The following is a 14,289-nucleotide window of genomic DNA, read 5'->3' as shown; positions in this document are numbered from 1 at the left end:
TATTCCGATCATTGCGTAAGCCGAGCCGGGCTTGCAACAGAATGAATCTGCTGAGACGTCAAAAGAAGCAGAGAAAGGAATTGCTACTTGAACTAGAAGCATACTCCTTATATAAGAGTGATTCATGTGCGCATTCCGTAGGCAAGGTTATCTAAAATTCCTTATGCGTCTCCTTCCCTTTCTTTGACTATTCTTCCGGAACCCCTCGTAGATTGACTGTTCTGTGCGAAGCTCGTCGTATAGACGTCTAGATAAAGCCGATACAGAAAGAGAGACTAAGGAATAGAGTGGATTCTCGGATCCTCCCTCGAGGACTGAGCTTACCGAAAGGAAGGAAGAGTCATAGGATGTCTAGTAGTAGCATAAGAAAGCAGGCCCTCGCTATGGCGAGCGTGGTGAACACTGTCTCGCAGCTTACCCAATCTCTCAACCTTGCCAATAGGTTCCTCGTATAAGGGGTTGGTTAACTGCATTACTTAGAGTTGTATCGAAGTATGAAAGGGCAGGCTTCCTGCCTCTATCTAGCCCGTGAGTGTAAAGGGGTACTATCAAGAAAGTAACTCCTCATGGCTTCGATCTGACCTCCCGGGGTGGAGGAAGCTGGTCCATCGAATCGGACCCCCCCAGTGGTCCCCTATCCGTATGAACCGGATGAGGTAATAGGGGGGATTCTGTTGAGTCGATCCAACGCCGTCTTTTGGCCAAACACTCCTTGCCTTCGGCAGAGGTCATACGAATGGCCCGTATTCAAGCCGAAGACCTATTCGAGGTCAAAGTAGAGATTTTGTATTGTAATCAGTGTACCGCTACGTAGGTAGACTGCATTGGATGTAAAGAAGAGTCAAATCATCCCAAATGAGAAAAGGAAGATGAGGCTAATTTTGATAAAGCATCTGCCTGTTTATTCTGAGATCGTGGTATCCTTTCAATTTGAAAAGACTGAAGAGTTGAAACCAAAGTCCGAACAGCAGATAAATATGCTTTCATCATCTCCTCTTTTGCCTCATACTCACCTTTTGAATTTCTGGACTAGTGAGAACTAGATCTGCCCCACTGCCCTCTTTATTTGAAGCTCCATCTACATAGAGAACCAACCTGGAATTCTCTTGATTTTCGACAGACTGAGTAATATCAGTTCCATCTACCTGCATTGCATTTTCATCATGCTGTGCTTCGCTTTGTAAACTAACTTCTTCTGCAATGAAGTCTGCCAGAGCTTTAGCTTTGATTGCAGTTCTAGGCTGGAATGATATATCGTGTTCTCCTAGTTCTATTGCCCACTTGGTCATCTGACCTAAAGCCTCAGGCTTAGACAAAATTTGTCTAAGTGGTTGATCAGTAAGAACACAAAAAGTAAGGCCTCAACTTCCGAGCTACATGGACTCGAGCCAAGACCAGTTTCACTGCACTAGTCTATTTTTGTTCGGCTCCGTGTAGCGCTCTACTTACATAGTACACTGGCCTTTGTTTGTGTATTTCCATCTTGTTGCACAAGCACAGCACTAATTGCCTCCCCACATACTGACAAATATAAATATAAAGTTTCCCCCCGTTTGGGAGAAACTAAGGTGGAAGGGAATGGAGATAACCTTTGAGCTCGTCAAAAGCTTGCTGAAATCGATCATTCCACTGAAAATCTTAATTTTGATTTAACACATTAAAGAATGGCAAACCTCGCTCAGCTGACTTAGATAAAAATCGATTCAAAGCTGCCATCCTTCCAGTAAGTCGCTGCACTTCTTTGATAGTCTTAGGTGGAGACATATCAAGAATTGCTTTGACTTTATCTGGATTTGCCTCCATCCCATTTTTGGATACCATGTATCCTAGGAATTTTCCTGATCTGACCCATTTAGTCTCATTCGACTCTGTCTCAATATCTCTAACACCTCCCGAAGATCAAAAGCAAGCTGTTGGGTAGTTCGGCTTTTTACTAACATATCATCCACATACACTTCCATGTTTTTACCGATCCGCTGCTTGAACAGCTTGTTCACTAGCCTCTGGTAAGTGGCTCCGGCATCTCATCGGCCGACCAGGAGAAGATGTCTCTGTACTCACTCAGCAAAGCTTCCTTTCTTTTTAGGTTAGAAAGGAACTCTTTCTATCTTTATCTCGACAAAACAAAGGGGAACTTTCACTTTCCGGCGGCAAATCTAACGTTTTCTCGGCCTGGGACCTAGATCCAACCCCTCAGTCTCAAAAACTTCAGCATGGATAGATAGATGCCATGCGGCCGTTAGCTATTAAGTATTTCGGATATAGCCGGACTGGGACCCTACCTGCCCTTTCGAAAAGGGCTTTGCCATACCAGATCAATAGTCTCAACCGAAAGCCATCTTTGCCCCTCAATACTCACTATCGGGTTGTAACCGAAGAGAAGGCACGATGTCAGACAGATTTGACCCAATGAACAGGCCAAAGGCCCTGAATGAGACGAGTCAGGGATCCAGAATGACTTCATTGACTGATCACCGAAAGAAAACTCTATAAGCGTGTCATCAAGTTAGGTTAAGCCAACCTCGGAACTAGATGTGGTCACCTTTCTGTTCTGATCTAACACCACACAGCAATCACCTATATTATACGTTATTCTTTTGACGTTTTATTCAATAAGTGCGAGTGGCTTCGCATCAAAGACTGATCCTCGAACGCGAGAGATCGAATCATAGCTATCGGCTCACTTATTCCTCATTACAGGCAAAATGCGATAGGCAATGAATAAAAAAGGCTATTACTTGATTCACAGGATAGGCACAGGTATTCTTTCTTCCAGACCGGGAATCCTAGATGGAGAGAATCTGGTCTTGCTTGTTTTAGTGCATGGCTTACGGCAGCGAGTGACTCGAGATCGAGAAGTGAGGAATGAAGAAGAAATTGCCGTAGATGATAGAGGAGCTGTTGGTGCTTTAAAAAAAAGTAGGAATTGTCTAATCAAAGGACCTAACTTATTGTTAATGCTCTCCTGCAATTGAATCTGTTGTTGGAAGGGCTTTCTTAGTGGTAGTAGCAGCAGTAGTGCTAGGCTGACTTTCATGATTACCCTTTCTTCTCGGCAAAAGCTCTTTCTGTTGCCGCTCTTCTCTGTTTTAAAGCAAAGAAGGAAGTGACTTGTTCAGCTGTTCTTGTTTACGACTCTACTGCTATTGATTAATCCGCTGGGATTGGAATGCTTGACTTGCTTTCAAAGCCTTTCTAGGCTAACTCTTCACTAGGCTAGCGAAGGTTCGAAGACGGAAAGACTCAGTCGACCTGTAACTGTAAGGAGAAGAAGGATACGTTGAAATGATGTCCCTTCCAGTCCGATCAAAAAGACGAAAAAACCATACTGAAAAGAAACACTCTAAGAGAAAGTCGATTAGGTCGTTCGATCACTACGTTCCTTCTGTGGGGAATTCCCTCAACTCTTTGAACGAAAAGCCTATAGTTTACTTTTTTTCTGCTGTCACTTTCCCTGGAAACTCAAGTTCAAAGTTCGCTACCTACTTTCTTTGAGTTTTGTAAGTACCTCCTCCTTTCCTTAGCATCAGCTCCGGTGCATCGACCTCTTCATAAGAGAGTGGAATGGGAATCCCTTCATTCTCATAAAGCCTGGTGAGGAGATCTTTCAGTATAAAAAAAGCCCTTTGAACTCGATTATTTCATTATTCGTTTGGGGATTAAGACATGCCTATTTTCCGTAGAATAGGAGTAGGACAAGGATACCAAACCTTTTGATCGGTATTCGCCTTCTCTTAATAAATTAGAAGTTTGAGGAAGGGGGCTTCACTCGGCGACTTGGATTGATGCCTATCCGTCGTAACAGTAATAAACATAAAGTCTTATGATACGTCGTCCAAAGGAAGTGCCTTTCCCAAAGGCTCTTTCCCTTACTCGGCAGTCTGCGACGAAAGCAACTTGCCCGGGGCACCTCATCTTCTTCTTCTAACTATTCCTTGTGAGTCAAGACCCGGTGGAAATAGTAAATAGCCCACGTTCAAACTACAAACTAGTCGAACGAAAGCCTGCCTTATTCGTGAGCTCTATTTTCTCGTGGATAGTCTGGTTTGAGCTAGAATAGCGGATTCGTAAGCAAGACCTACCAAGCAAGGGTGTACAGGCTATTGTTTCCTTGGCAGTTTTGCCAACCATTGAACCAGTTTCAGTTGAACCCCCGGGAATTCTCTTTTCATTAGTAAGCTCAGTGCCTGTGTTAAGCGACAATCAATCCTCCCTCCCTTCCCGTTAGAGGAGGTGATTAGCATTCATCTTAGCTATAAAAAAGGTATACCCTACTTCTACTCGTCAAGTGATCACTTGAAGGGAGAAATGCCAATTCGAATTGCTTTCCTTAGGTTATTCGATCGAGTGCCTCGGGTGGAGCACAAGCCTTTTTCACAGAGGAGGATCTTTGCCACAGAACGAACTCTTCCAGATGAGGATGTTAGCGAATAGGCTTTCAACTAATCTCTTTTCTTCCCTTCTGCAATGTAAAGAGTAGTCAACCGCCTCTTTCACTTTCCCCACATTCGAGATCTAGAAGTGGAATCAATTCTTTGAAAGCGTTCATCTCTTTAACAGCTAGTCCAATATGGACTTCTATTTATCTGTAAAGGGCGGATCCCTATACCCCACATCTGCCAACCCCCTCCCAATACCATAGGCGGGGCCTCACCACCATTTTGTGGCTACTATAGACCTATCCATAAGCCCAAGTCAAAACGATATAGACAATTATTCCTACACAAAGTGCATTATGTCCATCCTGAAGCGGTAGGGACCAGACCCGCTGCTAGAGAGAATGATAGCATTATGCCCAACCCTACAGCCGTAAGCACAGGTCCACTAGCTGGAATGGTCAGCTCTATTAAAGTACTATCGTTCACAACCGACTCCACTGGCGATGAAACGTCTCCTGTCTCGAGAAACTTCGCTACTTGAAACCACGGGGGTCTGTAATTCAAGTCTGTGAAGTTCTCATATGTAAACACATTCCCCAGTATGCTGCTAACAGGTGTATCAATCATAGGGGCGGGTTCAACCACGTACCAGACAGTACAACCTACTCCCAAGATGACAAGTGCTAAGTAACGCCCTAAATATCCGGAACTCTCCGTGAGAACCTCCACCAAGATTTTTGTAATATCTGTACTGTGGTCGCTCACTATACTACGGAGTCCCCTTCCTGAATTACAGGTCTCAAACAGAGTATTGGTTGATATTGAACTCCTTAGGTAGGATAAACCTAGTTTGTTACAGTATATAGTGAATTTCTCTAGCTTAAGGGTTGTATATTCCAGCTCATCCATCATGAAACTCGAGTGCCCGGGAACTAATACCTAAACAAAAGCAGGAAAGCTATGGCATTTCTTTCTTTACTCTCGCTTCCCGTAAGAGATAGAGTCAAAGAAAGAGGTCTACCTTCCTCGTTGGGTTCATTCCCCTCAATGTTCCCGCTTGATAATGAGTTGACCTTTGCCGCTTAATATAGTTGGCCGGTTTGCCTATATTCTCTACTATAGGCTATTTATCCGTCCATATAGACAAGGGACGGCATTGCCTTGACCGATCAGATAACTAACTGCTCGAAAGTTCAATCCGTACTTCCTGCATATACTGGCACTGCTAACTCTATTGAATGATGGAGGAATTCTAAGACCCTAAGCTAGTAATGGCGGGTCAAAGCATCTTTCTCAGAACTGGGATTTCTTCATCCATCGGAAAATCCGCTAACCAAGCTTAGACTAGTGAGCTACTCCAACATGAATCGATAGAGGAAGAGGTCAATTACATCGAGCCTTGTGCGCTACTGAAAGAAAAAGCTGCTCAAAGGAAAGGATTAGGGATGTTGACGACAATTCAACGATAGAGTGTTGCGTCTTCTGAGTCTTCATCCTCCGCAGACCACACCACATTTCCGATCGGTCCATAGAAGGAAAGAGTCTTCCCCTTGGCCTTATCCAACCAAAGCAAGGGAGCACTGTAACCGGCTTTTTTAAGCTTTTTACTTAATGAGAATGCCGCAGGTAGCCAATAAATAGAATTATGCGCGCTTTCTATAGCAGGAATACGAAAGGACGAAGCCCGTAGGATCGCTCTCGGCAAAGCACCAAGCCGCGGGGTCCTTCATCTCTTGGGATTAAAGGTATGTCTAATATTCCCTACGTTGCGGCGGCATCAGCCTATCTGATAGCAAAGAAGCTACCCTACTAGGCAGCTAGGTCTCCATAAAGGCCGATCGATCAGTCCACCCTAGGCGAAACCTATGCATCGAACTGAGGAATAAAAACCTATAAAGTTAGCAGTTCTTGATCTTTTGTAGCGTATTGTCTCTCTCGGGAGAGGGAATTCTTGACTCTTCAGTGGGTTCCTGCCCTCGCACACTTAATGATGTAAGGTTCCTCACCGCAAGGCTGCCTTTCTTACTCTACGGTATTCAGACCTGTGTTTTTGTCTTAGTTCTTGCTGACTTTCGAATAGTTGCTTTGGCAGTTGAGTTAGCTTAGTATATGCTCTTCTTGATTTAATTACATCTTATGAGTCCGACACCTGCTTGAATTGGCATGAGCCTGATGAATTGACCCGTTCCTCGTAGCCGGCTGTAGAGTGACTCCAACTACGTCTTTGGAAAGCGAATTTCATACCTCCCTCTGTAAATGAGGCTGCCTACTTCGCTTGATTCCCAAGGCTGACTTGGTGAACAATCTCGGAACAATTGCAAGGTCTGGGACAATATGGATGAAGAGCTCAGGTTGGGCATCCAGCTTGCTCTTGTCAGTCAAGTTCTCAAAGCGTATCTTATCCAAAGCATCTGATGCATTGCTGATTAGCTCCCGAAGAAAGATCTCCTTGTTGCTGTAGAAGGTGTTGATGATCAAATTCAACAGCTGGTTGATCTCAGCCTGCGCTGATCAATGCGCAGACGGTTGAGCAAAGGACAGATATTTAAGGCCGACCCATTATCAATCAGGACCCTTCCTACAATCATTCCATTTGACGTCATCGCAATGTGCAGAGGGATAAAAGCCTCGTCCATCTTCAGTCAACTCCTCGTCAATGAAAGAGATTTGATTAGAGGCTAGCACCAACTACATCAGAAAATTTCTCAGTAGAGATTGAACCAGGGACGTGCGCTTCATTCAGTGCTCGCAAGATGGTTTTGTTCTTTATTGTTTTTATAAATAAGAAAACTATCCTTTTAAATTAAAAGGTGAGGGTCGGTTTTGACTTCACTCTTTCTTCCTATCCGATAGTAGAAATGAGGAGAAGGATATCTCACATCCCACAAGACAAGGGTCGGAATGAATGGTCAGTTCAAAAGCGAGAGAATAGTCCTAAGAACAGCGGGGAGTCAAGAAAGGATTCCCCTTCATCGACTTGTTTTTTCCTAAGCGTCGGCCACAGCGACAAAGCAACTACTTTCTTACTTCAAAGGACAACTAGAACGGATTCGCTTGTTGACTATTTTTGATATGAACATTAGCCTACATCCAATGCTCTTCTCATTGATCTCGGCCTAGAAGGGGAAATCCATGTCATTTCTGATCTTCTTTCCTCGGTGTCTGATATCCGGGAATCTTACATTGTTGAATTCTTTCACGTAGCGTATTCTCTTGGAAGGTTTGAAACCTAACATATAAGCTCAGCAGCACTAAATGTACACTCGTCAGCGGTGGGAAAGGAAGGATCTTTCATGGCATGGGAGGAGAGATCGACCCCAGCTGAGTTCGGAAATGGCTACACCGGCCTATCGATCTATTTATCCTGAAGAAAGGAAAGATCGAATCCTAACTTACTGGTACAAGTTGAACTTTAGAGCTAGCGGTTTCAGTTCGAAGGAGTTTCAGTTGAAACATCGTCTTTTGCTGGAGGTGTGGATTCGCTTTCTGACGGTTATGGGCTTCTGCCTTTGCTGAGGGTGCGACCAAGAAAGCATGAGCCTTAGTTGAAGCAATAGCTGACTCCGTTCCTGGTGTAAGCTCAAAGGATGATTTCACCTATGACCGGAAAGTCTTTAGAAGGAGAGGTGGGGTATTCACCTAAAAACTACCTTCCTTGCCCAAAGAGCTTTCTCTTCTCATGCTTTACGAGTGAGGATTCGCGTACAAAGGGAGGGTCTTCTTTTAAGGCTGTTGAGTCTAAGTAGGGTTGCTTAGTTGGTTATCGGAATTCGAAGGACCCAAAGAGGGGTATCTAACCATGAGTCGTCGGTTCTTCTTGCTGCTTCTTATAGGGATTGGGAATCCACCAACTGATCCATAGGACTCGCTTGCTTATGCTAAGGTTGCGATACCGGTCTTCTTCCTCTAAGGTAGCTTCTTTTCTCCTTCGCTCTAAAGTCAAAGCAGTACCTGTTGCGATAGAGTTCACTCCTTTCTCTTCGATGAATTCACCAGTTCCTCTTTGCCAGGTATTCGCTCTTACCTATTCTTCTTTCTTTCTTGGTCAAGCATTTTCACTTAGAAGAGCTCTAATTAGATCAAGAAAGGCATGGCTGGCTTAGGACTTTACCGCTTGTTTCGTCCTTTCAGGAGACGTTTCATCCCAATGAGCTGCTTGTGCGGTGTCGAAGGAAAGACGGGGTGGACCTAATACCCAGATGAAGAATACACGCTGAGAGATCGAATATAACTCAAAGGTAGGATTCCCATCTTGCTACTGAAAGCATTCGCTCTAGCTTCCGGTGTGTCTTAGCAACTAGTGAAATACGTAGCTTGCCGAGTATAGTTGATTCCCTTCGTTAGGGCTTGCTCTTTGGGTGCTTACTTGATATAAAGCGCAAGACTAGAACTCGGAAGAAGAGAACGGAAAAAGCTGTGATTCTATATTGCTTTCACACAGAACTGATCTTTATTAGAAGCTATTACTTGATTGATCGAATCACCATAGCGGAAAAGAGCCTACGAGAGAGAAGAGGAAGACAAGAAACTATCATCGAAAAGTCCTAACTATCAAGCTCAAGCCTTTGAAGAGCTTAGATCGATCTCTGGGGAAAGAGCAACTCCTACGCTATCAGTTTCAACTCAAACTATGATCAAAGAGGAGGGAAGACGTCTTTCTATTGACTTTCCATGTCGATTCCCAGTGATGCTTGCGTCTTCCTTTAAGGAGTTGCGATAGAGTCGCTTTAGCTTTAGATTAGATTAGACAAAGCTCTCGCTTTTAGGGTATGAGCTCTTGATTCTATTCCTTTACCGGTCTGATTCATCGACCTATCATGACAAGGAAAGTACGTTTCCGAGGACTTATTATCCTTTGTTCAAAACAAAACCCGGGCACATGCCAAACCTATCGAAACTGTTGGAGTAGCGACCTCTACACCTGTTCTTCTTCGATCCCATATAAAGCCGTATAATTGGTCTTCCCCATCTACTGAGAAAGCGCTTCCGCCTTCGTTTACGTTAGGGTTTCACCAGTGACGCTTCCTAATGACTTCCTTGAACTGTGCTATTGCTGCTTGTTGACGTCCTCTATTCCGGGATTGGCTTCCCTTCGCTTAGAGCTTGCTGAGTCCTTTATTTGAACATACATTGAACTGTAAATAAGCCATGTAAAGTCTTTAGAAGTTGCGGTGGTCAAATTCTTTCTTTGAACTTCTACATTCACTCTGACCATCTTTTCTATAGCAGGTTGCAACGCGGATGAAAGTAAGCCAAGCAACCGTCTTCTCTATTACGCGCATTGGGGCGATTTCCCTAGCCAATGCTCTTCTTCTTTGAGCTTCCCTCGATTATGCTTCGGTGAATGTTCTGCATTCGAAGATAGAGTACTCTCCCCATGATTATTAAGATTAAGATTCAGTCGCCAAAGCAAAGGCCTTCCCTAGAAAAAGAAACCCAGCGTGGGTATTTATTTCAGAAAAACTGAACGAACTTAAGTTCTTTCGACGTCTGTGTAAGCGTATGATTCCTAAAAACTACCTACTTATACTGGTGATGAAAATCATTCCTTCCCCGCCGGGATGGCAGCCTCATTTGAATATGGTTGCATCTACTTGTGCTGCCGCTTTGACTTTGACGAATGAAAGATCGACCCCCTCACTCAATCGCCGGGAGCCTGTACTGGGAAAGGGAATTTGAACTTTCTTGCAATGAGAAGGAATCACGAATCGAAGGGAAGCTGCAATGGATGAAAGAGAGCTCGAACTCGCTCCCAGGGCGAAGAAGTACAACTGGATAAGCTTGTACTGCAAACAAATATGATATGCTTGCTATAGGACTTGTTAAGATTTATTCACACGGGAGAAGGCGATGTAACAGAACTGGTACTATATAAACTCCTCCCTCAAAGGGACTGGGATTGGTTCACAACCAAACAAGGAGACAGAAATGATAACCCGATATCAATATTGGGCTAAGCCTTTCTCTATACGTAAAGTAATAAAAGGAATAGGGGTTCTTTCTTCCACTGCCTTCAAGTAGCAATGTAACTAGGAAAGACTCCTAAAAAGCTTACTCTTTTTTTTCTGCAATTGACTTAGCCCGATCCTTCGTACTATTTTTGCGGAGTGGGTCAACTCAAAATACGGATACGCCCCTTAAGCCTTACCTAAAGCTTTGGCAATATTGTTAATCAATTCCATAATGAGTACTGTTTTGGTCTCGTAATTGAATCGCTCTCCTTCCGTATTGTGCTTTTTACCTCTCATTCATTTCAAGTCGTAATAAAATACCTATCCCTTGTCTGCTCTACTTGACCCTTGCCTGCATTAAATAGAACTCCCCTCCACTTACGGAAAGATTGCTATGAGTGAGAATGCAACTACTCTTACACCTGCTGTAGAAAACGGCCTGGTAAGAGACTATACTCCAACGGGAGTAACTTCGCTCTCCTGAAGAGAGAAAGAAGAAATAATTCTTCTAAATGAAAGAAGCCCGCATACCCACTCTTCTTTCCCTCTATCAGATAAAGACAGACCTTTTTTAGTTATGTGAGTTTTCATTAAATTCTAAAAACTTTAGATTTTAATGACTCAAATGATGTAGCTCTTATTCCATTGCGGTCCAGATCTTCTTTAATATTATAGAGACTTTCCAACGATGGTTCACCCGTGGATGTATGGGGATTGTCGAGAGCGCGAGCCCCTCGCCTCTCCCAATCTCCATCCGGATCAAGAGGTGCCATCTGTCTGATGATCTCCACCTTGACCTCAAACCGATCTTGAGCATCTATGCGCGCTCGTTGGATTTGTTCGAAAGAAGGTGAAGGGTTGTTCGCCAAAAGGCGAGATTGAATTGTGCTTACGCTATCCCCGCCGACCATTTCATTGTCGTGGTAGGGATATGGGTTAAAGGGCGGTCCGCTAGTTACCTCTTCCGTGGAAGCGGATGCTCTATCATTTAGCGGACCCTGACCCGAGGGTTCAAATAGGAAGAGATTTCATCATAACTAGTTCAGTCGGGAGAGAGCGGCGGGGACATATATCCCTCGTAAGGCCTAGCTACGTCCCGAATTTCGACTACCCTCGCCGGGGGATCTTGCACTCCTCTCACATGCCATATTCCGTAAGGTGAAGGAAGCAAGAGCCTAAACTGTGAGACCGCAGGAAGAGCGGAGCTCAACGTCTAATCACCGTGTCCGCTTGGGCCGGATCTGGGTATGATTGGTCCCTGCTACGTCATATAGCCTACTGGTTTCCGCTTCTAGCCTTCCTTTCGACTAGTTGTCTGTCGCCTCTTTGCACACCATCTTTCCCGCCAAAAAGGTTAGTGTTCTGAAAGTGTTCACTGGACCTCCCGCTGCCATTTTCGGTGGATGCCCCCTTTCACTTAAAGGCGGATAGGGCACTTAGCCAACCTTTTAGATTGAATAAAGTTACTAAACTAGTCACCTCACCTCTCTTTCTTACCCGCCCTTATTAGTAGTAGGCAACCTTTCTTTCTCGCCTTTCTTCCAGCTTTTTATCGATAAAGATATAATAGAGTTGCGCTTTCTTAGTACATTGCCTTTCATTACCAACCTGTCGTTTTACAGCACGAAGTTACCTGATCTTCGCTACTACTAATAAGGGCGGAGAGATGTTAACCTTTCGCTATTAGTAAGCACTCCCCTAGTTTTGTTTTGACCTAATGAGCTTTCTTTACGTTGAATTAACCCGGCGGATTCGCCTAGATACCTAGTAAAGAACGAGCTGGTGGGAAAGAGCTAGAGATCATTAAAAGCATTTCCTCCTTGAGCGGAATATCTTTGGTATCTTTTTTTGCTTATAACAGAAAAAGGGAATCCAATGGAATCTGCCCAATTCTTGTGTTTAATGTGAAGCTTGGCTTAGGCAAAGCAACCGGCAGTCTACTCTTATCGAGTACCGGGGCTAATCTCCCTGGGTTTCTATGTTCGGTAGCTATACTCGTAGTCACAAGTTGGGCTATACGATGGGTTCACTTCTTAATCAAAGTTATGTCCGTACGTTTGGACATAGAAAACTGAGCAAGTTGTAGGATTGGCGTGCAATGGCAATGCTTTGGTCTCTCACTGGACGGATCGAAAGGCATACGAGAAAATGGTGAGGCAGATAGATCAAGCTTTCTATGGGGTAAGACCACTTATATCCGATAACAGAGATGTTGATGACTCCGAGATGGACGACCGGATCGGCAACGGACGTTGACGAGCGACATCCCTCCATAGCTCAGTTAAGTCTATCAACGAGAGCTGTCACGCTAGCGCTTGATCTCTTTCTGAGCGCTGTGCTCTATCTCCGTAGTTCCCTACAGCACCCTTGCTTGAGTGCGAAGCGCGCGATTGCTTTCTTATATAGCTAGCTTCTTTCTTTTATAAGTATCTCCTTACTAGCTTAGAGTAACCCAGGAACTATTCCTTAGCTACCAACCTAGCTTTGAGACGATCGTAAGGGTAAATACTTCACCGCAGTCTAAATCCATCCCATCGGCACCCAAGAGCACGCTTTCCGGATAGAGGCAGAATACCGTAGCCAATCCAAAGATAAGATAAAGTCCAAGTTTGGCTTTCTTAGTTACCTTTGTACTGGAAGCTGGATCATACGAACCAGCAATGGCCTTCAGCTTTCTCTTCTCTCCAGAACTCTCGGACTGAGAATATTGCTGCAAGAAAGCAAGCTTAGGAATGAATCGGGTCTATGTCCGCTTGGAAGATTTAGTTTTGCTATTCGGCGAACCATACCCCTAGGAGATCCGGCTGCCTTAGGCTTCTACTGATCCATCCCCCATATGCCTCTCCTACCTTTCTTGGTGCTCCATCCCGAAGTCCAGCACGGCTGCCCGATCCATCCACTCGGGGCTACTTTCGTGTAATTCATGACTATGCTGCCACTATTAAATCAACGGTAGGCAACAACCGATGCCAGATAAGATGAGGAATGATCACAGGCATAATAACGAGAAAGAACGCTAAAAGGGTGGTCCACGATCAGGTCCCTAACGTAGCCATCCTCCAACAATTGTTGGTTCCTTAGACAAGTAGTATGATAGAACCACGTGCTCTAGAAGCCGCCTTATCAGCGGAGGGACCCCTACCCGAGTTTTATATTTACGTATTGGAGTCAAGTACACAGCGAGTAGGGTCAGATCTCGCCTTTTGAGATTGGACATACCAGAAAGATGAGCATCAACTGGACTAAGAAAGTTGAGAGAAAAAAAAGATACAGGAGGGCGTTAAAATCAGTCAAAAGATAGACTGAGTCAGAACTAAGGGCGGCAGGTAAGGTATAGGCAAAGTTCCGCTGCCTGTTGGCTCCCCAACGGAATATTTATAGCGCATACTGAAGTATTGCTAGATAAAACTAAAAGAAAAGCGAGTGGACGACTCCCGTAGGATACCATGATAAGACAGCGTAGTATAGCATTTGTAAATCTCTTTCTTATAAACAGCACACTAAGAATCTCGCTTATCACTAAGTCAAGTAGAAAAAGTAAGAACAGAAGAAAGAGAGTAGGAGTCTCAATAGGAAGGAAGAACTTTCCTTATGCCATACTAGCTTTCCCGAAAGGAGTAAGTAAGAACGACTTCAGTACTATGCTGACATATTCTTTCGTAAGCCTACGAGTAAAGGAAGAACGTAGCCCATTTCAATCTTCATGTACACGAGTGTTGTCAATCGTTTGGTTTTCAAGATTGGCATCCGCCAAGACCAGCATCCACGCGTCTTCCTCGCTCGAGCTCCATTCTTTCATTTTCGCTAAGTAAAGCCCTCTTCTCGTGACATCCTTCACAGGATTGGATTCATAGTGCCAGTTAGGGGTAGGTAGAACCCCTCATTTCTTTGGTAACAGATAGATAGTTCACTCTGGCCTTTTCTATTCTAGAACAAAATTCGATATTTGCAGCTACTTC

Source organism: Sesamum indicum, unplaced genomic scaffold (assembly GCF_026168435.1).
Source record: "Sesamum indicum cultivar Baizhima isolate 11 unplaced genomic scaffold, ASM2616843v1 HiC_scaffold_118, whole genome shotgun sequence".
Taxonomy (NCBI): domain Eukaryota; kingdom Viridiplantae; phylum Streptophyta; class Magnoliopsida; order Lamiales; family Pedaliaceae; genus Sesamum; species Sesamum indicum.
This window is presented reverse-complemented; position numbering follows the sequence as displayed.